Below are 12,681 nucleotides of genomic sequence, written 5' to 3' on the forward strand. Positions count from 1 at the left end.
GATCATGAGAAATGTGTATAGATTTATACTCTGTCAAATGCTTTCACCTATGTATCATCTCTTTTTACCTTACCCAGATGCTATGAGGCAAGTAAGGAAGATAGTATTAACTTCATTTTGCAGAGGAAGAAAATGAAATAGCAAGGTTACATCACTTTTGATTTGGCACTTGAACGCACAGCTTCATGTAAAGTATTTTTTTCCAGTTTATTTTTTCTCAATTACTTTCACTTAGAGCATCTCAATGAAGGAAAAGCTACCTTTTATTTGTAAACCCCTTTCTTTGTGTGAGGTTACTCGAGAAGAAAAAAGCAAAAAACAAAATTTACAGACACAAATACTGATTCATAATATTCCATTGATGAACTGGAATTCATAGATAGAGGGCAAAGAGCTAGTTCAAACAGAAAATGGCTTATATCCTGTACTTCACCAGGGAAGTCATTCTGACCTCGGTTTGTTTTGTTCATTTTTCCATCATTGTAGCATGACCACGAGATCTCAGATATCCAGCTGTCACAGAGGAAGTGGGAATTTTTAACCATGAATGTCAAGTCATCTTTTCAATGTGAACGTTTGCTACTGCCAAATAGGAAACACCATTTTGTTTTCAGGTATGTGAGAGCAAATCATTATACATAGTCCCGAATCTCCATATTTTAAAAAATGATAATGATAAAGTTATTTTATCCTTTAGAGAGACCGTTTAGAGTTAAGATCAGTCTAGAGTTCACGTTGCTTTAGAGGATTAGATCACTTCTTCTTTCTTCTTCTTTTTCAAAGGTCTATTGAAAAGCTCTCGGTCTATCTGGGTAGCTCACTCTTTGATGTGTAAATTGTTCTTCTGTTACTGAGACTGCAAAGAGGTTAGTTTTACCAAATGTAACCTTTCTCTCCATACACAGTAATGAATGCACATGGACTCTCACTTAAATGTCATTGTCACCCGGATGTTCACATGAGATAGGCAAAAGTAGTTCAGGGCAAGGGAAACCACTTCAGCCAATAAATAACTGTGATGTGTAATGCCATTTTACCCTTCGAAAGAAAGAGGTTTTTTTTACATGTTGGGGATTTTGTTTATTTAGTTCTTTTGTATTGTATCCCTTAGTCATATACATTTGAAAAATGACTGTACATATTACAAATGTTGCATAATTAATTTTAAATGGAAAACAATAACATTTCTGCCTCAATCATCATTGTGATTAAACACAGTCAATGTATCATTTGAATTCTAGGTAGTTCCATATACTGTTTCGCAGATGTGTCTTAATTCTGTTTCTGTTCAGAAATAACTAGAAAAATATTTAAAAGCTTTTTACATGGCTAAATATAAACATATTTTTATTATAGGATTTTTCATTCCAACATTCGGTTTTTAAAATGCCACAAACAATCATTAGTTTCCTGAGAGATAACCTAATTTGGGCGGTGTGAAATTCACTGGTTTTAGGTTCACATGAATTTCAATGACTTTTTTATTATTCGTCTCAATTGAGTTTTAAGTTATATTTCCTTTAGTTCTTAGCCTTCAAACTTTAAATATGATTCAATTACCTCAAATTCTGGCAAGGACTCATAATATTACATTCCCATAGGAGAATAAACAACCATGTTTAAGAATGGTTGATACATTTTTTGTATGAAAGTAAAGCAGTATAGAATGAAATTTTATTATTAATATCATTGGCAGAATAAATTATTTCCAAAGGTCAAATTATTCCATTTTATATGTTGAATCTAAATTTTGCATTATAATCATCTATTTCTCTAGTGTAGAAATCAGTCATTTTCTGATCACAGCTATAAATATTTATCCTTTTTACCTTCCATATTGTGAAGATTTCTTAAACTAGAATAGATTAACTCATTTGTATCTGACCTTATTACAGATATGTTAAGGAAAGCATACCTGAAATTTAAATCTGGCATAATTCAGAACAATTACTATCTAGAAAAATGAGCAAGTTTTCCTAAATTTTCTGAGGAACGCTTTCTGATTTTCTTTATTATAGTTTTTTAAATTTTATTTTATATTTTTAAGAAAAGATAATATAATGCCTATTATGAGCCAGCCACTTCAGAAATATTAACACATTTAATCCAAATAACAACTCTATGGGTACTAACTCATTTTGTAATTGAAGAAACCGCATCACATCAAGATTGGATAACTTGCCTCAAGAGATACATGTATGACTTTAAGAGAGCATCAATGGAATATTAATGAAGAAAAGAAATTACAGAATTTTATTCTTTAGACTTCTCTACACCAGCGTTTCAAAGATTTAGATCTATATCTAACATTACAAAGAGGCTTGAACATGCACTTATGTACACACACACAAACACACCCTACAACTTTGATTTCATCATTTTTTTAAAAAACACTATTTACAATGTGTCCCTTTTATTTGACCAAGTCCTTATTTCTTTCACATAACTCTAAGTAATGTTTAATGAGACACTGATATTCACCTTACCTGGCTAGGCCAATGCCACTTGACTCCATATGCCTCCCTGGACCAAACAATAATGTTGGCCCACAAACTGCCATCCAGTTTATAAATTAGAGCCCAAGTGTCAGGCTGCATCTAGGCATATGGATAGCAAACTTACACTAGGGAGGATTAAAAATTTTTTCTTCCTGCCTCTGAAATATCCTTGCTTACACTCTTGTAGGAGGAATTCAACTGATATCATTCTAAATATTATCTCAGCAAATTTTTAACAGCTGTACCCCTGGATTTTCAATTTGTCCAAATAAATGGAATCAAAAGATGGCTTGTTGAAGTTTAATTTGTTCTTGAATCATCAAAGGAGGTCATTTAAGCATAAAAAACTTTTTCCTAGAACATATCTACAAAACTCAGTCCCACACCACTAGAGATGGGAAGGCTTCTCCATGTGCAATTGGTTCCTTAAGCACAAGAGGGAGTGTCTTGGCCTGAATTCTAAAGTTGAGCTGCCTCTCTTCATCATATTTGGAGGAGGTGCCAAAAACTCTTCATTTATGCTACATATATTCTGTCTCTATGTATGAAATATTGTACACCAACCAAGAATAAAGCTTTAATATTTCTTTCCTATAATGGATAGGAGTTTGCTTTAGAACTTTCTATTGTGTAATATTCATACATAAGATATGATTTCACAGAAGTGGCAGAATTTATAGTAAAACCATCACAACCACCAGAACAGCAATAATGCAGATTTGTGTTTCTGTAATTCACTACTTTAAATGTGGGTAGCATACTGCATTTTATCAGTGATGACACTCCTTAGTAACCATTTTATGTAATGAGACCATCTGCCAATACTTTACCTTCACATAAACCTTCACTACTCTTCTAAGTGTTAAAAAAAAAAGTACTTAAAATTCTTTTTTTTTTTTTCCTTTGCTGTGCACAGCTTGTTCCTTTAAAGCTAGGGAATTTCAGAGGTTTGACCTATTTCAGAATATTCTTCTCTAGCCTAAGCTCTTTGACTACATCCCTCTTTAGATTCACATTAAACTAATTCTGGATAGAGTTTAGTGATCTTTGACATCAATATAATAATCTTTGATGCAAAGAAATATATAATTCTATTCACTAAATTACAACCAATTACATTTAGACCTTTGACCCAGTTAATGACTTTGAGATCAAGCAAAACAATTGGAGGAACAGACCACTTTCTTGATCATTGCCTGCAATTTTCTATGAATTGAAATTTTTACAGTGAGCTAATTGGTGGTGCACTGACTTCCTCCCAGAATTGAGAAACAAAGATACATTAAAATAGTTTACAAAAATTTTATCATTAAAAAGTACAAGATTATAAAAAGATAGAGGACATAAGTTACATAATATGCATTTCATGTAAAGATAGTATCATAATCACACACTTTATTAGAAACTGTAAGTGAATTTACTTTGCAGTTTTCATATTAGTTAGGATTCAAACCTCTTTTATGTCCTAATTTATGTCTTATAACTGGACTAGAAATTTAAATACAGTCCTACACAGCAAAATGACATTTATGTAAAATACAGACTGCAAATACTCATAAGATGATGATGGAACTGAAAAATTCCTATCACCTAGTTATTTGTGTTATAGTTGTTTACTGTATTCAGTACAATAACATGCTGTACAAGTTTGTAGCCTATAAGCAATAGGTTATACCACACAATCTAGGTGTATAGTGGGCTATATCATCTAAATATAACAAGCGATAAATTATACCACACAAATCTAGGTGTGTAGTAGGCTATCCCATTTCAGTTGGTGTAAATACACTCTACGATGCTTGCACAATGATGGAATAATCTAACAGTGCATGTACTCTCATCTTTAAGCAATGCATGACTGTATGTTTTTTAGTTTATTTTTCCTGCTATAAGAAAATATCACATACTGTGTAATTTCTAAATAAGAAAAAGTTATTTCTTACAGTTGTGGAGGCTAGGAAGTCAAAGATCAAGGTACAGACATTGATGAGGGCTACTGTCAACTTCCAATATGGTGCCTTGTTGCTGTGTCTTTGTATGGCAGAAGGTAGAAGAACAAGATAGTACTTTCTTTTACCTCCAGCCCTTTTATTAAAGTACTAATCCTATTCATGAGGGCATAGCCATCAAGACGTAATCACCTCTTATTGGCCTTATCACTTAATATTGTTGCACTGGGAATTAGGTTTCAACATGAATTTTGGAGAGGATGTCATTATTCTACTATAGCATTCTGTCTTATAGAAATCATACCTTCTTGAAAGTTGCCATTATTTTAGAATACATTTGCCATGTTATCTATAAAGAGTATTAAGATTTGTTTTCCTTCCTCAACATTATTCTCCTTTTTTTAATCAAGATAAGTGGAAAAAATAATGTTTAAATTCAGGTAACAGATTGCCAAACCAAGAAATATTTTCTCATGCAGAATGTGAAAAATCAAGCTAAGACAAAAATAGAGCAATTATTTGAAATGAGGAACCATTTTAGAGTTTAGCACCAACATAATAAACCTTTGAAGATGTTTGTTTATTTTTTGGTTCAGTTAAAACTCTGTTCTATAATAGAATAGAAATTGTGTCCAACTCTTTATGGAACTATTTGTTCCTTTCATGATAATTACTATTAAAAGTATTTCATTCATCCAAGCAACTGTATCTGTTAAGCTGTGGGCAATAAAAGTTGCCAAGGATTTTAGGCTAAGATCCAATGTATATTTATCTGGAGTTTTGAGAAACTCCTGGAAACTAGGCCGTTCTCATGTTATGTATATTAACAATAGTTTTCCATAGAGGATCCTAGAATAAGATCGTTCCCATGAGTTACACTTAAAAATGTTTCCCACATGCAGAGCTTACACTACATATGAAACAAAAAACTTGAAAGTAAGTACAAATAACCTCATTCTGAAAGGTACCTTAATGAATCTGTGAATGTGTTGTTATTAATTTTCTTGTGTTAATTTCTAATATGAACACATACAAAATTATAGGCATGTTAGCAATTCAATTTTGAAATCAGATAGCTTTATTTTTCACAAAAGGGGATATGCAAGTAATCACAATCATATAATATTTATTGACTATTTCTTTAGAAATGGTGTGCTTATGTAATTTCACTAAGGATCCATTTAAAACCATTTTATAGTATTCTCAAACATAAAATCAGTTGGTATAATTTCTATTATTGTATTTTTAAATTTTCACCTATATGTGTTTTTTATATTTATGTATCTATTTTAATTTTATTACAATTTTTCTATGCTTTTGTGCAATTTAGATCTCCTTCCTAAAATTTGTGTGTGTGAATGTTTATCTGTAAACATCTTGCAAGTTAAAGCCCTAGTTTAGCTTCTCCAATTTCTGTGTCACATAGATCTATGTCAAGATCTATGCTATCTAAAGGTGGGTCAGTGATTTATTTACATTACTAGTTAAACAGAGCATTTTATTTTTAGTCAGTCCTTTTTGTACATGTGGTGTTTATAAATCCAAGGTATCAATGGCTCAAGTACTAAGTCAATTACAAAAACAATTTAAGGCTTCATATATGCGAGAAGTAGGGGAATGTTTGACGACATTAATATTTGTAAATAATTATATGCTGGGCACTCTGTAAGTACTCTATTGTTGCTATTTACTGTTAATGAATTTTTCAAAAATAATTATTGTGTACCTGCCTTTTTATCAAGTATATTTAACATTACACAAATGTACAAAGGCTGGGATTAACCTTCAAATAAACAATCCAGAAAAATCACTTAAACTCACTAAGATTACCAATGAACTGGGTCGTACTATTAGGACTAAATACAATGTATAAGTGTAATTTATATAAGTGTATGTTTTCATTGCCTGATAACCTTCTAGGAGCTAGAAATAGAACAGGAAGAGAAAGGCAATGGTAGGGCTATGATTATAGGAAAAACTAATCAAAGGGCAAAGAGCAGGGGCAGCTAATCTGTCTAAGGAGGGATGAGGTGAAGGTAATGCAGTGGAAGTTTTCCACAAGAGTTGATATGTAAACTGACAGCTGAATTATGACTAATTGGAGTTAGTCAGAAAAATGAGATGAGGTAAGAAAGGAAAAACGCGCCAGGTAGTTACCACATTTATGGTAAAAAAAAATAACCTGATTAACCTGGCTAATTTGTCTGTTAGTTAAATATCAGAATTTTATTTTATCATATAAGACATCTGAAACTCTTAGAGTTGAAAACATGTATTGACCTAGGTTCACCTAATTAATGAGAGAGCCTGAATTGAAACCTATCCTCTCTGACAGTAGAGTAGAAAATATTCTTTCCAATTTGCCACCGTGATGGTACATACAATAGGGACTAAATACATTTCTGTGGTTTGAGTTAAAAAACCTAGACTAATCAACTCTAGAAAATTTGAACATTTTATAAATTTTTAATTTAAAATGTTGCCTATGTTAGTACTATTAATATTCCTATATAATATGAAGTAGTAGACAATAATTATTTAAAGCCTTATATGTTTTACCAATATTTATCCAAAAGCAGCCCAACTCTTAATGCTATCTGATCAACACAATTTCACTAACACAAGGTTTATGCATATGGTAGGCTAGGTAACTGGGCAATTTTACATATATTTTCCTAAGAAGATAGGACTATTGTTATTGTTTCTGCTCTAGAGGAAACCTTGATGTTTCTTGTGTCTGAAAAGGAAAAATTCAGAGCAAAATTTCAATAAGAGCAGCAATCACAAATGCTCCAATTGGCTGACAGAAATATCAGCCAATACAAATAACATACCAGTGCAATTTTCAAAGAACAGTGCTTCTACTGTGCCTTATGCTGTTGTCCCATGACAGCAAAAAAGTGAAGTAAAATGTGGATCAAGTATCAATTAATAAAATGTATTTTGAATATAGTAATGCTGAGCTTTGGAAATAGAAATACTGTTGGAAATTCAGCTTTAGTTTTTGAAAACATGACACGGCATTTAACTATTTTACTAAATGTTCATTTTTTAAAAACATATAGTTTTAATCCATAATAATTTAAGCTTCAACATTACATGTGAGATTTTTCACATCAATATATTAAGGCTAAATTAAACATTGCCTTGGGCCAGAAATAAACTTTCCATCAAACAAATGCAAAAAAAGAAAGATGTTTTCTTCTTATGTTTTCCAAAAGCATTTGTTTTTGCTCTCTTTGATTATTTTGCTGTTGAAAAGGGCCCAAATCTTATTGTTCAGATAGATGTTCTGAAAGGATTTTGAAAATGTTTGTTATAAAGACAGAGAGTTTTCTTGTAAGTATAATAAATGTTGACAAGTATCCTCTGTTTCTCTGAAACACATAATTCACTTTTTATTTCTCTCATCCTCTACTTTTATAATTATTATCAATGAACTTGTTTAGTCCACAAAATATGACTATGTAGAATAAGAGCAAAGATAATAGAAAAAAGTTCTAATTAATATTTTAAAAGTCACATTTTGCATGAAATATGTGTGCGTGTAGGTTAAATAACTTGAACATATCATTCTACATAAAAACATACATTTCTCTAAATAGCTATTGAATAATACCACTTGGAGGGATGATAAATAATTTTCAGCAATTATGTTCATAATATGTCACTACTTTCTGGATTATCTAAGCACTCTTTTGATGGGCAGGATTCAAACATGGACTCAAGAATCTTGCCCTCTGGTGTACTACTCACTGTGTATAATTCCTTCCCCTGAGGGGAGAACAAAATCTGTGAATATGATGGGGTAACCATTCTCACATTAACAACATTTCATAGCAAAGGTGAAGGGATGTTGCAGATGTAATTCATATCCCTCATCAGTTGACTTTGAATCAATCAAAAAGGGGATTTGCGTGAGTTGGCCCAATCTAATCAGATGAGCAGGGCAAAGAAGACTTTTCTCTACTATATTGCACTGTTGCTTTTCTCTGTTAAGCATGAAAAAAGACAACAACCATTGCATTTCATAAACTACCAAATTGCTGACTTGGTCTGAACTTACTACTAATAGAGACATCATCACAAACTTAATCAACAGTATTTGTTTTGGGGTTTGGTGTATGTACATCTTATTTCAGTTTTTGCAACTTCTTTAGAAACGTTATTTAATGGCCATGTCTCCATCAACCCACTTTTTTAGAAGGAATTTTTAGTCTTGTAATCTGTTTTTAACAACTGAATAAAATGTAAATGCCTGTGGAACACTAGCGGCTTCCTTAGAGACAGCAAAACCTCCCATATTAATTTCCCAATGTATCTTTCAGGCCTCTAAGTCTTTAAACTGTAACATTTTGAGGATATAGTTCTAAAAGAGTTTTTTGAGAAATTATATGCCTGGTGCTATCTAAAGTTTAATGCATATTAACTGCATACTAACTTAATCCATGCTCACAAACAAGGCCAATAGTTTGCAAATATGCTCCATCCGGCTCACACCTGGTAATAAACTTTTGAAATACTTTTGTTCCACTATACACTCCACTTCTACCCTGGCCATACCAGCTCCTTCCATGCATTTTCCTGTACCTCAGCGTGTTCTAGCAATTAAAGAGTTGATATCCTGCCTAGCAGGAAGCTTACAGGACCCCATCAAATAGAGTAGCAAGGGCAGTTGGCTGTACTGGCTGTTAGGTACCTCTGAGCTAAGTATTATTATGCTCTTTTTATATTTGTGTCAATGTGGGTACTGAGAGGTTAAGCAATTTGCCCAAGGAGAGTTGACCTTTATAGTCAAGCAGCTTGACTCAGAAACAAACGCTAAGTGATTCTGTATGGTCCTAGGTATTATAAATTAAACAGAAAGTCATTGCATTTAGACTTGCATTTTGACAAATTACATTCAAGGAAACTACAATGGAATGATACTCTTTATGTTTCTACTACATTCTACATTTATGAATATATATGTACCCATATTATATATAATAAACTAAATTCCTATTTTAAAATAAGAGATTTAATGTAACCAAATATATTTTATGTGAAATATAGACATACTGAAGTGATCAACAACCAGACAGTTATATCTTTTAAAGAAACAAGACATTAGGAAAAAAAAACCTTTACATTTCAAAAGTAGATCTAAGTGAGTTTTAGCCACAATTGTGCTTTGATTTTGTTTTCCAGATGAAAACTAATGTGGGGTTGAGGCACCAGCCCACTGTCAGCTGGCATGACCACTCCTGCAGCCTGGGCTTCAGATTCTCTCTGTAGCTGCAGGTTAGTGATGATTTGAGCTAATTTAAGTAGGACTGTTCCAGAGGTGACCTTTTCCGTCTCCTACAATTTATATCATTTGCTGGCAATTGGAAAAGCAGCTTCAATAACATCAGCCTTCAAAGAAGCTAGTAGTTCTGCTGGACCTCCTGGCCAGACCACAGATATCGGTGAAGATCCTGTGACAAGAAAAATCATACAAGAAGATACAGGAAGGGATTAAAAAGAAAATGTCCTATGAAAGTTCTTACCTGTAATATCAAAAGTTAAATCTGTTTGCACAAGGCATTACATGAGGTAATTTATTTACAGGAGGCTCAGCCAAAAGTAGGAAAGCAGAAAAAAATATAGCAACAGGGATTCCTTTTTCTTCTTCATTTCGAAACTTGTATAAATAACACTAACAAGCTTTTATCTCTTGTGCCAAAGACATAAGGACATGAATAAATGAGTTAGTATCACTTTGTACAAACTAAGGTGCCTTTTCTTAACAAATTCAAAACATGTTCTAAATAGGCATTGCTTTTGTGATAGAACATTTTCTTCTAAGAATAAAATTGATAAGTGTATTGCATCTATTTTGATAAAATGGAACTTTAAGGTTTTCTTTAACATAGTGGGGTCTTTCTCATTTCACTTAGCAGTTTCAAATCAGGCTCAAAGTATAAAGTTCTATACAGAAATGATAACACGATATATAACATTGCTAAATCAAGTTTAGCCTAAAGCTCTCTCCTCTCATATTTGAAGTTTGGACTAAAGGTTTATCTGTACATCCTGAAATATAACAAGTAGATGTGTAAAAAGACTGTAGTCCACATTTGTACTAAGCCTTGAGTTTTGGTCGATCAAATATAACCAACTGTTCGAACCATGTTAAAATGAGGCAAATACCGACCTGTAAGCAATCTGGCTGTTTCTGTACCTCACTTCTGTTTTCTGTACATCATTTTCCTTTTTCTGTTCATAAATCTTCTTTTACCATGTGGCTGTGCTAGCGTCTCTGAGCATACTCTGGTTTGGGAGGCTGCCACATTTATGAATTGTTCATTACTCAATGAAACTCTTTTAAATTTAATTTGGCTGAAGTTTTTTTTTTTCTTTTTTCAATCACCATGAAATATATGAGACAACTCTGAATAAAAGAAAATCTCCCTTTTTTATCACTTTTAATATATAACATTTATATAATATGTATAGTTGAATTGTGACTTGCCCTTAATTTTTAAATTTAAGAATACACACTTAAAATGATGTGCTACATATGGCACTATATTTTGTTTTTAGAAATAAAACTTTTTAAGTTACATTTTATGAAAAAAAGTTATTCGATTTAGATATATATGTATATATATATTCAGTTTCAGCATCTTTGTCATGAATGGGGTCACTTTTTGAATTTTTTTTTTTTTTTTTTTTTTTGAGACGGAGTCTCGCTCTGTGGCCCAGGCTGGAGTGCAGTGACCGGATCTCAGCTCACTGCAAGCTCCGCCTCCCGGGTTCACACCATTCTCCTGCCTCAGCCTCCCAAGTAGCTGGGACCACAGGTGCCCGCCACCTCGCCCGGCTAATTTTTTGTATTTTTTTTTTAGTAGAGATGGGGTTTCATCGTGTTAGCCAGGATGTTCTCAATCTTCTGACCTCATGATCCGCCCATCTCGGCCTCCCAAAGTGCTGGGATTACAGGCTTGAGCCACCGCGCCCGGCCACTTTTTGAATTTTTAACAATTTTTCTAGGGCATATCACTTTCATTTTCATCTAAATTGTTTGAAATAAAACACCTGTTTAAAATCCATGAGTGATGCTATCACTGGGAACTTTCTTTCATGCTACAAGTACCTATTTGCATAACTAGAACTACTTATTATATTTTGGTGAATAATACTTACCATGATAGTTGATAAAGTGATCTTTATGAGTTTTGTTTACTATAACATCCAATACAATTATGAAGCCATGCCACAGGAATAATTAAACTGTGTCAAATCTCTTTGCCTCCTTTACTCACTTTATTCAATGACTCCCATTGGGGTTGAAAACTTACATTGATTGGGGTTACTTTCTGCTTTTTAAAAAACAGCAATGTGTGGTTCAAAATAAAGGAATGGAACCATAACCCCATTCTATGACAACAGAAGCAAGGCTTGGAAGGCTCCCCTAGGAAGGCTCCCTTACTGAAAGTTGGCTAAACTCCAAATTGTCAAAAGACATCTATTTTTTTTTTAAATCTAGCCCATGCTACTGTTAGTAAGACATGTCATTTAAGTAGAGAGTAAAAACTGGGGCGTGTGTATACACATATACTCACAATTATACATTATTAATCACATTAATAACATTATTTAACTTTACATTTTTCCCACAGGCATTAAATTATGATGAAGGCCACAGAAAAATGATTAAGGTCAAAGTGTAGAATCAATTGTCAGCCTATGTTATGGATATAACATTTATGTACCATTGGGTCATGAGGGTGGAGCGCTCATGAATGGAATTAGTGACCTTATGAAGGAGAGACTGGAGAGCTCTCTCATCCTTTCTGCTGTGTGAGGACCTGGTGAAAAGATGTCAGGTATGAAACAGAAAGCGAGCCCTCAACAGACACTGCATCTTTTGGTGCCTTGATCTTGGACTTTCCAGCCTCCAGAACTGTGGTAATAAATTTCTGTTGTTTATTATCTACCCAGTCTATGGCATTTTGTTATGGCAGCCCAGATGAACTAAGGTATTCTCTAAAGTGTTTCTGTCAAGACTACTCCTTACCGGGGACCTTGGAAATGCTTTTCCTCTGTTTGACTCAGTACTCAGTACTTATTCACACCTACCCCTTTCCTCTCCCTTTTCCCTTGACACCACCTTCAAGTCAATAAAAGAGCAGGGGCTTTCTGTCTGAGGCTTTCTGTGCAGTGAAAAGTCCCCCACATCTGCCCTAATCCACTAGCAATGCCCACCT

The 12,681-nt window shown here is 33.3% G+C and overlaps 1 long non-coding RNA gene across 1 annotated transcript; it reads left to right on the plus strand.

Moving 5' to 3' along the window:
• Positions 1 to 484: 484 nt before the first annotated feature.
• Positions 485 to 12,380, plus strand: LOC144336143 (uncharacterized). The gene is made up of 3 exons (XR_013407648.1): positions 485 to 614; positions 9,638 to 9,730; positions 12,094 to 12,380. It is a non-coding gene; the product is annotated as an uncharacterized LOC144336143 (long non-coding RNA).
• Positions 12,381 to 12,681: the final 301 nt, after the last annotated feature.

The sequence above is a fragment of the Macaca mulatta genome, chromosome 17 (assembly GCF_049350105.2).
Source record: "Macaca mulatta isolate MMU2019108-1 chromosome 17, T2T-MMU8v2.0, whole genome shotgun sequence".
NCBI classification, from domain to species: Eukaryota; Metazoa; Chordata; class Mammalia; order Primates; family Cercopithecidae; genus Macaca; species Macaca mulatta.